This window comes from Nuphar pumila, chromosome 15 (assembly GCF_984573655.1).
Source record: "Nuphar pumila chromosome 15, dmNupPumi1.hap1.1, whole genome shotgun sequence".
Lineage (NCBI taxonomy): Eukaryota > Viridiplantae > Streptophyta > Magnoliopsida > Nymphaeales > Nymphaeaceae > Nuphar > Nuphar pumila.
Window position 1 is genome coordinate 58219863 of NC_143263.1, and position 15870 is coordinate 58235732.

The 15870-nt window shown below is 36.6% G+C and overlaps 1 protein-coding gene across 1 annotated transcript in view; it reads right to left on the minus strand.

Moving 5' to 3' along the window:
• LOC149815426 (uncharacterized) overlaps positions 1-15870 on the minus strand; it is a 170735-nt gene that overhangs the window by 55480 nt on the left and 99385 nt on the right. The gene's annotated exons all lie outside the window — the stretch shown is intronic.

Here is a 15870-nt window from a genome sequence, read left to right on the forward strand (position 1 = left end):
AAGAGTTTATTTTTTTTCGTTTTAACGAGAGGGCCGGGTCCGCGACCTGCGACTCGGGATCCAAACCCGGCCGTGACTCTGGACCCACGCCTCCCACTCGATATGGATCCATGGATTGGATCCAAATGGATCCAATCGTGGATCCCCTAAAAATACTCGTATATAATATATATTTTTATATATATTTAATCGTTTATACATATATATAGGGTATTTTACCTATATCCATAAGGACCCTATCTGGGTCTTGGATCCGAAATGTGGATGCCAAGCCCATTTATGCACTATTTACATAGCTATCACTTGAATAATTCGCTTAATTAAAAATTTTGCACTTATATAAGTACATATAAGTTTATACGAGATAAATATATATGTAAAGACCCCTTTATGGGTCCCGGATCCGCGACTTGGATCCCGGCCCCAAATCACATTGTGATGAAATTTTATATTATAAAATATTTAAATAAATGCTTAAAAATTTGTGGTTATTACTCTCTCTCTCTCTCTCTCTCTCTCTCTCTCTCTATATATATATATATATATATATATATATATATATATATATATATATATATATATATCGGTGAGCGGTCTGTGTAGAGATCAAGGACCCCTTTCTCACAGAAGCCCCCTGTTGACACAAAAAGTGACAGGGGACAGGGGGTGGAGCCCCCTGCCGAAAAAAAATTTGGAGCAACAGGGGGGCGAAGCCCCCTGCCGAAAAGGAAAACGAGAAGGAAGAGAGGGGGCTCTACCTAGGAAGAAGAACGACGGCGACGACTCCGATGTAACCGGAAAACACAAAGGAAAAAGGGCGACGATCGGCGGGGTTGACGACAACACCGAGGAGGATGGCGGTTGGAGGCCGTCAGCGCGGTCGCCGGTCGCAGCAGAGAAGAGGGAGAAGGTGGTGGTCGGCAGCTTCGATCGCCGACACTTGCTCGGAGGGTGAGAGGCGGTGAGAAGAGAGAAGGAGCGAGAATGAAAACGAGAGAGCAGAGGGGAAGGGGGGTTTCGAGAAACCTGCCCCCTTTGCCACTGCGTGCTTTTATAAAGCTTTGGAAACCTTGATGATATTTCAAAAAATTCTATTTCTCATGTGCTTTTAACTAGAAGGCCATCCAAACAAAAAAAAAATTTACCAGGGTTTACACTATTATCCGGTTGCACTAAATCATATTTCTCATGTGTGTCAATTGCCGATGGTACCTCTTTAAAAGTCAAAAGCTTTGGAAACCTTGATGATATTTCAAAAAAAATATTTAGTCCAAAAGTGAGTCATTCCCAAACTGGATTTAAATCTTTTTTTGGTCTCTCAAATTGCTGACTATGGTTATAAAGTATTCTTCTCATCTAAGGCGTGTTGGGTGCAGGATCTCCAGTCAGGAAAGCTGATTGGGCAAGGCCATAGACGAGGAGACCTGTACTATATGGATTTCCTGTGTTTACCAAAATACTTGTTTTGTAATCATGTCAAAGACATTAATATAGATCTTTGGCATAAAAGATTAGGACACCCAAGTATATCCAAATTATCTCTTTTTCATTTTTGGAAAATTTTTGTAAAGAAAAAAATTTTATGTGAAGATTGTATACTTGTAAAAATGCAAATGATACCTTTTGGGTCTAGAACCTCTGTGACACATAAAATTTTTGAATTAGTGCATTCGGATATGTGGGGTTCCGCTCCTGTTATGTCAAAAGGTGGTTATTCATACTATGTTACATTTATAGATGATTTTAGTAGACATACTTGGATTTACTTTCTAAAACTCAAATCTAAATTTTTTTCATGTTTTAAAAACTTTCATAATCTAGTTAAAAATCAATTTAAAACAAATATCAAAGTCTTCTGCTCTGACTCTGGGGGAGAGTTTCTTTTAAATGAATTTCAATTATATCTAAAAAATCATGGAATTGTGCATCAAAAATCATGCCCTAAGACACTTCAACAAAATGGGATTTCTGAAATAAAACATCGTCATATCATTGAAACTACTAGAACCCTACTTATTTCAAAAGAAATTGCAAAGCAATTTTGGGCTGAAGTTGCCCTAACCGCAGTCTACCTAATAAATAGAATGCCTTCTCAAACTTTGGAAAACAAGTCTCCTATTGAAAAACTCTTTAAAATTTCTCCTGATTTAAATAGGCTAAGGGTATTTGGCTATAAATGCTTCGTGCTTCTTGAAAAATATAGCAAACTCTCTACTAAAGCCATAAAATGTGTCTTTCTTGGTTATGTTGATAATAAAAAAGGATAGCGATGTTATGATAAAACAAATGATAAACTCTATGTTTCTAGAAATGTTACTTTTCTAGAAAATGACAATGGATTTGATTTTAAAGTTTCTAAGGAAGAATCTGATTATGCTTTCTTATTTGATTTGTTACCCAATAAAGGTATTAGTAATTATATTGAAACCTTCGATTCTATTAATGACTCAAGTAGCGAACCATCTTAAGATCTTCTTCAATACTCTAGACGAAATACCAGGGAGCATCCGTGTGTCCTTGACAGATATAATCAACTAACAAATACTGAAGAAACTAGTATTAGAAGGTCAGAACGAACACATAGGCCTCCAAGTAGGTTTGTTATGTCTTCTAGCCATTCATTCCTATCATGAACCATCCAACTATAATGAGGCCAAAAATATAAACGAATGGGTTGAAGCCATGAAAATTGAATTAGATGCATTACACAAGGCTCACACTTGGGCAATTCAACATCTTCCTATCGGAAAGAAGACAATAGGGTGTAGATGGGTGTTTAAAATTAAAACAAAAAGTGACGGGTCTCTTGAGAGATATAAAGCAAGACTTGTTGCAAAAGGATATTATCAAGAATATGGTATAAATTATGAAGAAACATTTGCCCCAGTAGCTCATATGACTACAGTTAGAACTCTAGTTACTATAGCATCCATTCAAAATGGCCGATATATCAGTTAGATGTTAAAAATACGTTCTTGAATGAAAACTTAAATAAAGCAGTATACATGGATCCTCTCCCTGGTCTGTCTATTGAAAAATGATGGTCCTTCGTCTTCAAAAAGCCCTATACGGGCTTAAACAAGCCCCTAAAGCATGGTATGATCGGTTCAGTGGTACGATATTAAAACTTGGATTTAAATCTTGTTACACTGATACTGCTCTTTTTGTGAGATCTACAGGTACCTCATTGATCATTCTTCTTTTGTATGTTGATGATATGATCATCACAGGGAATGATCAAAAGGAAATTGAAGATATTAAAATTTTGCTTAAAAAATCCTTTGATATGACTGATCTTGGTTTTTTGAGATACTTTTTAAGAATTGAAGTAGCCTATTCACCAAGAGGATACATTTTATCTCAAATCAAGTTTGTAGCTGATATTATTGAGCGTTCAGGAATCACTGACACAAATATGCCGATACTCCTGAAGTAATAAATGTGAAAATGCAAGCAGAAGATGGAGTATTATTAGATGATCCAAACCCTTATCGACAACTTATTGGATCGTGAAATTCCACTAGAGGGGGGGTGAATAGTGAAATACGATGCAAGTTGATATAATAAAAAAATAAAGCAATAAGGCACAACACAATAAACACAGGATTTATACTGGTTCGGTCAAAACCCTGACCTACATCCAGTCCCCAAGCAAACCACTTGAGCTTTCCACTATAACATCCGAGTCACTGGATAAATAGTACAACACCCTCTTCCGCAGAGGTCTTCTTCTCTCAACAGAGAAGGGGCACACCCTCTTCCACAGAGGTCTTCTTCTCTCAACAGAGAAGGACAACACCCTCTTACACAGAGGTCTACTTCTTTCAATAAAGAAGGAATACAGTGAATAACAGAAAGTTACAATACTTCCTATAGAACCTTCAGGATGATATGAATGCACGAATGAAGAATTCTCAGAATGTTCTGTTTGTCACTCAGAAGATACTCTTTGTCAAATAGTTGTTTTTGACTTTTTCTCTTTCTTTTCTCTTTCTTTTTCTAGGCTCTCTTTCAAATATCGAATAGGTATTTTTCTCGTTGTAAGCTCACTTGTCTATTCCATTCCCTTCTGTGTTGAATAGTTCATTTGAGTGTGTTTTTATAGCTTAAAAAAATAGTCGTTGGCTTTTTTTGAAATCTTAGCCTTTTTGAGATGTGAAATGTCATGTCATTTAAAAAAGACATCTTTAGAGAAATTCGAGAAAGTCTTCTTTCCATAAAAGTAAAATATAAGGTACACTAGTCATTGTAATATTTTAGGTAATACATATTTTATGTAAAAAGTCTATTTCTTACAATAGTACATTGAACGTTGGATTGTAGGTTATCATGTGGTTTTGTCTTTATCCATGTAATAACCTCAAATTTTGTAATTTATTTATTTAAATTTATTTGAAAACAAGTATTTTTCTAAATTTGGGCCTCGGATCCGTTACCGGATCCATAAAAGAACGTGTAAATAACCCACAATGGGGTATTAAAACTATACTTATAATAGTTAAATAAATAATTAATAGTATAAAAGAAAAGAAAAACCGAGTATTTAAGGTTGGATCCGTGTTTGGATCCAAATGGATCCAACATATGGATCTAAGATCCATAAAATGGTCTTTATATCCATATTCATAATAAAACTAATAATATAATATATAAATAAAATTTAAATTTTTATTTTTTTTTATTATCCGAGGATCCACAGTTGGATCCATTCGGATCCAACTGATGGATCCATATGGTTGGGGGTCGGGTTACGGGCCTCGGGTCCGGACCCGAGCCGCACCCCCTGTGTAACCCTTTTAAAGAAAGGGGCAACCCGATAAGGGTTGCCCGATAGGGTTGTAGCAGAGCAGAAAAGGGGAAAGAGGGGGGGGGGGTTACGCAGGCGTAACCGAAACCCCCACCCATCTCGGCAAGAAAAGGGGGGGGGGGGGGGTTCGGCGATAAATGGGAAGTGGAAGAGGGGGGGGTCTCACCCTCTTCCCTCATCTCCCTCGTTTCTCCCTTCCCTCATCTCTCTCTCGTGTGGGCGTACAGTGGAAGGCTGGGGGTCGCCGGAAAGCTGCAGCCACCACCAGCCCTCTTCTCCTATCCTCTTCCCTTGCGTGCGACCATCACGACACCGGAGCAGTCGAGGCCGGTGGAATAGCTCGCCTCCTCACGTCAGCCGCAACCCCCAAAACATCGGATTGTAAAGGTACGGGTTTTTCCTTTGGGTTAAGTGAGGAAAATGAACATGGGTTCGATTTCCATGTAAGTATTTTGGTGTAAAAGCCTAGGGATGAGTAAATCTAGACATTTACTCTAAAATCCATGGAAGAAATCCATGTATTTCCATACTCTTGAAGGTTGCTGTGTAATAAATTAGATATAAATGTAATCTTTTGAAAAAGAAAAAAAAAAGAAAACAAAGTTAACAGGAATTTTTCATGCTTAGGGCCCAGGTACTCAGTCGGCTGGGCTGAGTACCTGACCCAGCCCACTGGGTCGGCTGGGTGGGTCTGGCCGTGTGCTAGACCCAGTTTGGACTGGGCCACTGGTTCGATTCTTTTTAGATGTAGTGTGTTTTCCTAAATTTCCAGATTTTTCCTTAACTATGTGTTTTCCCTATGTTTCTGTTTAGTTAATCTACTGTGCAACTAGATATGCGATACTTCTGTTTTCAAGATTTTATGGAAACGATAGATTTTATTTTGTTCTCCAGATTTTCCTTTGCTGAAAATCCCAATAACTAAGTTGTGATCTATGATCCCGGTTCTGATGTCCAACCGAATGAGCCCTCTGTTATTAACTGGCATATGCATTATGTTCTCTGGTGAATTTTCATCTAGATAAATCTCTGTCTGTTTAAATGGTCATTTGATGTTGCTTTAAACCTATGTAGTCTTAATAATGATTGGAATAGGCATAACACTTGCTATATTCCGAAGTCTGAAAATTTTATGGACAAATTTCTGAAAGTGCATATTCGTTCATGGTGTTATATGTGGAAAACAGCTAAGATAAATTGCAGACATGCTGGATGGTACACTCTTGTGATCTAATATACTTGTTGAAGCTGAAAAATATAATGAAATCTTAGATTGATCCTTTTCAACTTGCATTGGTGTATATATATACTTGTTGAAAAACACATAGAGAAGTCTTGGGTTGCTCTCAATGACTAGTAGTAATAACTCCCGGTATGTAGACCTCTTGTGTGTTTATTGAAATAGGTCTGTCCACATACAAACTTTGATACATATATATATATATATATATATATATATATATATATATATATATATATATATTTATATATATATACACACACGTGGGTCAGCATGTACATGTATATGTATTCAGGTTTGCAGTTAAAGTTCCCTGAAGTTTTTGATGTGTTGATTCCATGACTTAATCGCTGGTATAGTGGACAGCATGTTAAAAGATTTACGTGGTTAAATTTGTGAACAAACTCAGACCTATGTCCATGCGCAGATTTCCTTTTTAGTATATTTGATTATAAAATACCTTGAATTCTTTGGGGTTAGCATGTTGGACATGGATTTAAATTGACTACTTATGTAGTTTTGTATCTATACAGATTTAAAGTTCTCTTATACTACATCTGTTTATGGTACATGTCCAGCTGAGCACAAGAGTCGGTTTGAACCGAGCTCTTGCTGGGTATGTCGGAACCAAGGGTACGACTGAAATTAAAGGGAAAGATGGGTTGGGATTGTAATGAAAAGAGGCGGAAGCACCAATAGAGCAAAAGTCACTCCTTAAGAGTGACTACAAGAGCCAAGAACACAAACACCAAATGTGCACACACAAAACTCACAAATATAGGAAATGACTTAAAGTCATAAGTTGGATTTATTGAAGAAAGGAAGAGAAGGGTGTAAAAACCCATACGTTTACAAGGGGGAACCTCCTCTTTAAATAGATGAGGGAAGCACTAAAGAGGACCCATAAAGGGGGCTCCCTTCTAGTCGTTGGGAGCCCCAACGGTCATAAATATGACTGTTGGGGCCCCAACGACTAGATGGGTGGGGCCCCTTTATGATTCCAAAAAGCAAAAAGAAGAAATAAAAAAGAAAAAAGAAAAAAGGGAAAAAGAGAAAAAAGTGAAAAATAAAAAGGTACATTTGGGAATTACCAAAATACCCCTATCGGGTTTTTGGTTTATACAAAATAGAAAAAGAAAATATAATTATGTATATATACTTATATATATATGTACTGATGTATATATATATATATAAGTATATGTATATATATATTTATATATACATAATTTAACACGCCCCCTCAAACTTTACGGGGAGAAGACCGAAAGTTTGCCAAGAAGAAACATGAATCGTGGAGTTGGGAGCGCCTTGGTGAAGAAGTCAGCTAGTTGATACTCTGAAGTGACATATGGCAATGTGATGGTTCCTTTGAGATATTCGTCTCGAACATAATGACAATCCATTTCGATATGCTTGGTCCGCTCATGAAAAGTGTGATTGCTGGCAATGTATATCGCACTCTTGTTATCACAACAGAGCTTGGTGGGAGTGGAAATGTTAACGCCCATGTCACTAAGAAGACTTCTGAGCCACACAATCTCCATAGTTGTCATTGCCATAGCTCGATATTCAGCTTCAGTAGATGATAAGGAGACCTTCTGCTGCTTCTTGCATCTCCACGAGATGAGAGATTCACCTAAAAAATGCAAAGACCCGTAATTGAGATCCGATCATTGGGATTTCCTCCCCAGTCAGCATCAGTAAAAGCAGTTAATTCAAGAGATGAGGAAGAGGATAAGAAGAGTCCCTTGGAGATGGTATTTTTGATATATCGCACAATTCTCATTACGGCCGCCATATGAACCGTAGTAGGAGCGTGCTGAAATTGGCTCGCTGCATGAACCGCATGAGCTATATCTGGACGTGTGATGGATAGATAGGTGAGGAATCCAATTAATTGGCGGTAGGGGGTTGGATCTTCAAGAGGAACACCATCTTCAAGTCTTAGTTTCGCATTGATAACTTCAGGGGTCTCCACTTTCTTTTCATCAGATATTCCTGACTTGGTACAAATTTCCGTAGCTAACTTCATTTGAGATAAGATGTACCCTCGTGCTGAATAGGCCACTTCAATTCCTAAAAAATATCTCAAATAACCAAGGTCAGACATATCAAAAGTATCTTTTAATATAGACTTAACATCATTTACTCCCTTTTTGTCATTACCAGTGATGATCATATCATCAGCATACAGTAGAAGCATAATAATGGAGTCACCTGTTCTTTTGACAAAAAGAGCAGTGTCAGTATAACAAGAAGAAAAACCTAAATTGATTAATACAGTACTAAACCTGTCATACCAAGCTTTAGGAGCTTGCTTAAGTCCATATAAAGCCTTTTTTAATTTTAAAACTTTTCCATTTAAATTCATACCTGGAGGTGGTTCCATATAAACTGCTTCATTTAAATTACCATTCAAGAAAGCATTTTTAACATCAAGTTGAAAGATGGGCCATTTTTTGACAGAAGCTATAGCAATAAGGGCTCGAACACTAGTCATTCGAGCAACCGGGGCAAAAGTTTCATCATAGTCTACCCCATACTCTTGGGCATAACCTTTGGCTATCAACCTAGCCTTATATCTTTCCAATGAACCATCACTCTTAGTTTTTACTTTAAACACCCATCTACATCTAATGAGTTTATTGCCATTGGGAGGATCAATGACTTCCCAAGTTTGTGCCTTTTTAAGGGCATTAAGTTCAAGCTCCATAGCTTCATTCTAATGATCATATTGTTTAGCATCATTGTAATGTGATGGTTCATGAAATGAGTGAAGAGCAAGAAGACATGCTCGATAATTAGGGGAAAAAGAGTCATAAGAAACAAATCTATTTGGAATCTTAGGAATGCGATTTGATCTTCTTTGAGAGGTTTCTTCTATCGACTCATTTTGTGAAAATCTTTCAAGGGCACATGGAGGATTTCTTTCATTCCTTCTAGAGTAGACTTGTATTTGTCTTGAAGCATTCTCTTCTAAGTTTTGATCATTATTTGGATGTTCAACAAGATCTTCAAGAGATTCATTAAGATCAATATGATCATCTATGATGTTTTCTTGAGGTAACAAGTCAAATAAAAAGGAATAGTCAATATTTTCATTTGGTTGATGCGAAAAACCATTTTCTTCTTCGAGGAATGTGACATCTTTTGAGATATAAAGTTTATTATTAAGGATGTCAAAACATCGATATCCTTTTTGTTTTTCGCCATATCCCAAAAAAATACATTCAATAGCTCTAGGAGAAAGTTTATCATTTTTGCGAGTTAAAACAAAGCATTTACATCCAAAAAATCTTAATCTTTTATAATCGGGAGACATATTGTAAAGTTTTTCAAATGGAGAAAGATTTTTCAAAGAGGATGAAGGGATTCTATTGATGAGATATGTTGAAGTTAGAACCGCTTCGGCCCAAAAGGATTTTGGGGTATTTTTTGAAATCAATAATGTTCTTGTAGTTTCTATTATGTGCCTATGCTTTCTTTCCGCAAGACCATTTTGTTGCGGAGTGTTGGGACAAGAACGTTGATGACAAATTTCATTTTCTTTTAAGTAACTTTGAAAATCATTAGACATATATTCACCTCCCGAATCGGACCTAAGAATAGATAGATTTCCTAAAAATTGATTTTTAACCATAGCATGAAATTCTTTAAAGAACGAGAAGACTTAAGATTTGCGACTTAAGAAGTATATCCATGTAAATCTAGTGAAGTCATCAATAAATACCACATAATACGAAAAGCCTCCTTTAGATAAAATAGGGGAAGGTCCCCACACATCGGAATGAACAAGTTCAAATGGCCGAGTGGCAAAATAACTTCTTTGAGGAAACGGAATAGCTTTAGATTTCCCAAAAATGCAATCTTTACAAGTCATGTGATTGTCTTTACAAGTATTGTTCAAAAAAGGGAAAAGAGACATTTTTACAAAATTTGGATGACCAAGTCTCTCATGCCAAATTCCAATACTTTTATCTTTAACAAGATTGCAAGATGACTTAGATGGAAGCGTCAAAAAGTCCATAAAATAGAGATCACCCCTTCTATGGCCTTGCCCAATCAGCTTCCCTGACTGGAGATCCTGCACGATGCAATCTTTAGGTGAAAAAGAGACTTGACATCCATGGTCGGTGATTTGGGAAACGGAAAAAAGATTTAAATTAATTTTTGGAACAACTCTTACTTTAGGAACAAAGAAATTTTGAGAATTTTTGAAGTCAAGTGTTCCAATACTTTCAATTTTTAAAGACGTTCCATCGACCGTTGAGACATAGGAGGACATAGGTTCGGAAAAAACATTGGAAAGGGAGTTTTTATGAGATGTCATATGGAAAGAAGCACCAGAGTCTAGTATCCACATACTTGGAGGTGATGAAGAGTAGGCGATGGCGGCTCCGGATGTTGAAGGAGAAGACTTGAGAAGGTGTTGGAGAACTTCGGAGATATGATTAAGAGTTTCTTTGATATCTCCTTCTTTGGTACTTTCTTCCTTTTTTGGAGAATTTTCTCCAACCGCGGCAACCTTTCCTTTAAGCTTAGGACAAACCGGTCTAATGTGTCCCGGTTCATTACAATAGTGGCATATGATTCCCTTTCTAGGCCCATTGATATTTTTGTTAAAGTGGGGAGGTTTATATGCTTTAACATTAGAACCGGGCCTATTAACGGCCAAAACTTCATCATTCCTAATGCTCAAGCCAAGTCGAGTTTCTTCTTGACATACCTCGGCAAGAGCATCTTCAATAGGTAGGGCTTTGCTTCTATGGAGAAGAGATGCCCTCACTTGTTCAAATTCCGGGCGAAGTCCATGAAGGAATTGAAAAAAGTGCTCCTTTTCAATTTGTTCCTTTCTTAGTTCAATGTCTTGTGGAGCAACCCATTTGGGCTCAAGAAGGGCAAGCTCATCCCAAAGAGGAGTTAGAGAGCTAAAATAGTCCCGGACACTCATATCCATTTGTTTGGTGGAACGAATTTTTTCTTGGCAAAAGAATTGCCGAGCAAGATCCTTTTGGGTATACATACCCTTAAGAAAAAACCAAGCCTCATTGGCTCTTCTAAACTTGGCAATATTGGCACAATTTTTAAGATCTACGTTGTTCATAAACCATGCCAAGATTTTGGCATGGTTGCTTTCCCAATCCTCGATTTTGGATTGATGTTCATTAATGGCTTTGATGCGCTCATCGCCATCTAAAGCCTTTTCAACTTCATTTTCAATTTTGGTAAGAACAAGAGAGGGTTCGAGAGTAGTCCCCATAACAAAACCCCAAAGTTTCTTACCTCTTAGATGATTTTCCATAGCGGAGGCCCACATGAGATAGTTGGACCCATTTAGCTTGAAAGAGAGCTCCACTTTAGAGTCACGTTCCATCGGCACCAAATATACTTCCTTTCTTCAAAACTTTGAGAGGCACGCTTTCCAAGATGTCAAAAGAGAAGCCCAATCACCAACCGAGCTCTGATACCATGTAATGAAAAGAGGCAGAAGCACCAATAGAGCAAAAGTCACTCCTTAAGAGTGACTACAAGAGCCAAGAACACAAACACCAAATGTACACACACAAAACTCACAAATATAGGAAATGACTTAAAGTCATAAGTTGGATTTATTGAAGAAAGGAAGAGAAGGGTGTAAAAACCCATACGTTTACAAGGGGGAACCTCCTCTTTAAATAGAGGAGGGAAGCACTAAAGAGGACCCATAAAGGGGGCTCCCTTCTAGTCGTTGGGAGCCCCAACGGTCATAAATATGACTGTTGGGGCCCCAACGACTAGATGGGTGGGGCCCCTTTATGATTCCAAAAAGCAAAAAGAAGAAATAAAAAAGAAAAAAGAAAAAAGGGAAAAAGAGAAAAAAGTGAAAAATAAAAAGGTACATTTGGGAATTACCAAAATACCCCTATCGGGTTTTTGGTTTATACAAAACAGAAAAAGAAAATATAATTATGTATATATACATATATACGTATATATACTTATATATATATATATATATACTGATGTATATATATATATATATATAAGTATATGTATATATATATTTATATATACATAATTTAACAGGGATTTCGGATGATCTGTGGAGGGGGCTCCTGAATGAGTCTATTGTCCTCAATCCTGTTTTACATTAGGATGGGTAAATCGCAATCAGGATATCTATATATTTCTATATATTCAAGATTTCAATTAATGTCTTATGAAGCTTTTGGTTATCTGATTTCTCTATTGATCTGATTGTTCATAAGTTGCCTATGTTTCGATACAGGAAATGATTGAGTTTATGGTTAATATACAAATTTAGTTACGTGTTAATTATGTTGTTAATTTGGTTTCAATATATTGGCTGGGTCCTTGCTTCTCAAATAAGACTACATTATATCTGTGTTAGTTCAGCTTTGCATGGTTATATTATTTTATTCATGTGTAAGTGGCCGTTTGCTTCATGATTGTTAAATTTCTTGGTAGCATAATTGATTAATGTCTATGCCAGTAATTATGTAAATGTTGTTTTGCTTTTCATCATACTAGTTGTGAAACCTGGAATGTGAGCATGCCTTGGTTATTGATAATTCTTCTTGAGTAAGAATACTTGAGTTATGCACTCACACATTCAAAGAAGTTACTTTGATTTATATCTGTACGTAATGTAGGTGACACACACATAGAGGAAATGCATCTGTTTAATAAACGACATGCTTATAGTCGAGTTATGATTGCATGAGTGCATATGCTTTTGGCATTATGTTATGGGTGAACACTACTTGGTTTTGTTATATGATGCATCGATGGCCGAAATGGACCATCATCGGCCTGGAGAGTCGTGGGTGTGGTTTTCTTTCACTTATGTTTTAAATGCATCACTAAAACCACATAAGATGGTTTGGCACATTACTATACTGTTCTAGTGGTTTATACGGGCTGGAGTCCCGAATGGGTCCCTGCAGGGGCGGATGCGGGGTTTTCACTTTACTTTTGCATATGTGTGGCAAACTTAAAGAAATGGACTTAATTAAAAATATAATGAATAAGAACAGGGTAATATACATTCTGGGATATCTCATCTGGAGTATGAGAATCTTGGATATTGCGGTTTAGGGGAAACCGTGAGGATACAAAAACTCCGTGTGCATTGTTGCCCCTGAACCCGATATTGAGGTTCTTCTCTTGGTCACGGTTTTAGGGAGAGCCGCCACTTTACTCAGGAGTGGTGTGTTATTCACAGCTGTGAGTTTGTTTTGGTATACCAAGAAAGTGGCGCCAGTGGATGCTGTTTTCCCTGGTGTCCCCGACTTTGGATGATGTTTTCCAAGGTTCCGATGGATGGTGCTGTTTCCTGATATCGGTCGAGGGCTAAGTTTGGAACCCGGTAACAAAATACAAATTGTGTGTGAAGCTACCCCGGGAACCCTACTTAACATCGGGGATTGTACCCGTTTGGTGTATCCGCGGCCACTGTAATTAAAAAGAGGAACTTAAGGATGTGCGCATTTAATAGGACATGCATATGGAAAGAGGAAAACTTAAATGGAAGATAATAAATGGTTCATGCATTGCATATAAATCATGCATGTTCTTGCTGTGCATTAGTTCATGCATGTTTACCTGTTCACTTGGTTGTTTATGTTGATCATTGTACGATGTTGAGCACTTTTGCATTTAATTTCCTTATTGATTTAGTTGTGATCAACGTTATATATTTCGTGTTCTCTCCTGTTAAATGTTTAATTACGCATGGATGGTTAATTGACTTAGGATTTGAGTATAATCGTATCCCTCAAAATATTACATGGATCTTATTTATGCTCTTTTTCTTATTTGATTCATTAGGGAAACTTGTACGCAGAATTCTTCGGATTTCTGACCCTCTTATTTTATTGGTTTTTCCCAGGCACAGGTGATCAGTGAAGTCGACTCGCTTCTGAGGGATACGAGGGTCATAATTGTTTCAGACGACTTCACTTACGGACAGAGTGGCTCTACTGTTATTTTCTTTTAGTTCTTCTGATTTCCTGCAATTTGATATTTTATTTTTGACATGGAACATATTACTCTTATTGATTCATTAATAAAAGAATTCAGTGAATTGGTTATGATTGATAAATGTAAGTTGTTTTGTGGTGTATGGTTATCCAACTGAAATTGGAATTGTAGGGACCCCAGGTCTCTGGGAAGTTTTCCGTGACTCAAAAAAAAAAAAAATTTATTCCGCATTTTTCAAAGGTAGGAGTTGGGGTCGTTATAATCCTAATTAATGATTTGTGGTACATAGGTACTTCTTTACTTTAAATGAGTGTAAGTACAATAAATGCTTTGAGATATTTATTTGTACATAGTCATGTCAAGAGTTTCCTTTATGTTGTGTTTTTCAAAGTCTACAGAAAGAATGAAGACTATAAGTAAGTCGACATTCTTGAGAAGGATATTTAACAAGGATTCTTTACAGAAGGTATTTAATGTTATACAAAGAGAATGATGACTTCAAGTAAGTCGACATTCTATGAGTTTGTAAAAAGGTAACTAGAGTCTTTTCAAAACCAATATTATATTTGTTTTCTTTGTGTAGCCGATTTCATGTTTTGTCTTTTTCCTATCTTTGAAATCCTTTCTTTAAAGAAGGTAACTAGAGTTTTTTCAAAACCAATATTATATTTGTTTTCTTTGTGTAGTCGATTTCATGTTTTGTCTTTTTCCTATATTTGAAAGCATTTCTTTAAAGAAGGTAACTGAGTCTTTTCAAAACCAATATTATATTTGTTTTCTTTGTGTAGCCGATTTCATGTTTTGTCTTTTTCCTATATTTGAAATCATTTCTTTTCATGTTGTCTTGTATATGATATAAGGTATAATTATTACATTTTGAAATCATGTCAAAATACCTTTTTCATAAAGGGTTGTAAGAAGGTACAATTATTTGTTTTCAAAAAGGAGCTTTTTGAAACTATCGTATACTTTTATGAAATAGCTTTTATGAGTGAGTATGTAATATGCAATATGCATCCTTCTGAAGGTTCTGTTACAAATGACTCTAAAGAAAAAAATCTTCAACTTGTGGAAGTCGATCTCTTTAGATGGTCTTTAGGAGTGCATGGCTCAACAAGCTTTTTCTTCAAGGAGTATGATTGCATCATAGTTGTACTTGAACAAGAGGTCTCTATCCTTTTTGAGTGAGATATCCTTGCATCAAATACTCGTTAGATATATGGCAAAACATATCCAGTCATTATATAACATTTTTCAAGAAGACATATTATCATATCATATGAAATCAAATAAGACAGTGTATCATATTATGTAACATCAAAACAGAGTTTCTCAACAGATCGTTGATGTACTTGTCCATTACAAGGCCAGATATTGCGCATGTCGTACATTCTGCAAGTCAATTTCAATATGCGCCCACAACCGTCCACATGAGTGCAGTATTAAGAATAGTTCGATACATCAAGAAAACTATATCTAAAGGACTATTCTTATCCTCTTTCTCATCCTTAAGTCTTATTTCTTACACTGATTCTGACTGGGGAGGAGATCCCAATAACCGTCACTCAACTACTGGCTTTTGTGTGTTTTTAGGTGATTCTCTCATTTCTTGGCGATGCAAAAAATAACAAAAAATGTCTTTATCCTCTACGGAAGCTAAGTACAGAGCAATGGCTACCACAACCACTAAAGTTGTGTGGATGAGAGCACTACTTTCCGATATGGGTGTTGATGTCTCAGAACCTTCAAAGCTATGCTGTGATAATAAAAGTGCAATCTATATAGCCAGCAATCACACATTTCACGAGCAAACAAAACACATTGAGATGGATTGTCA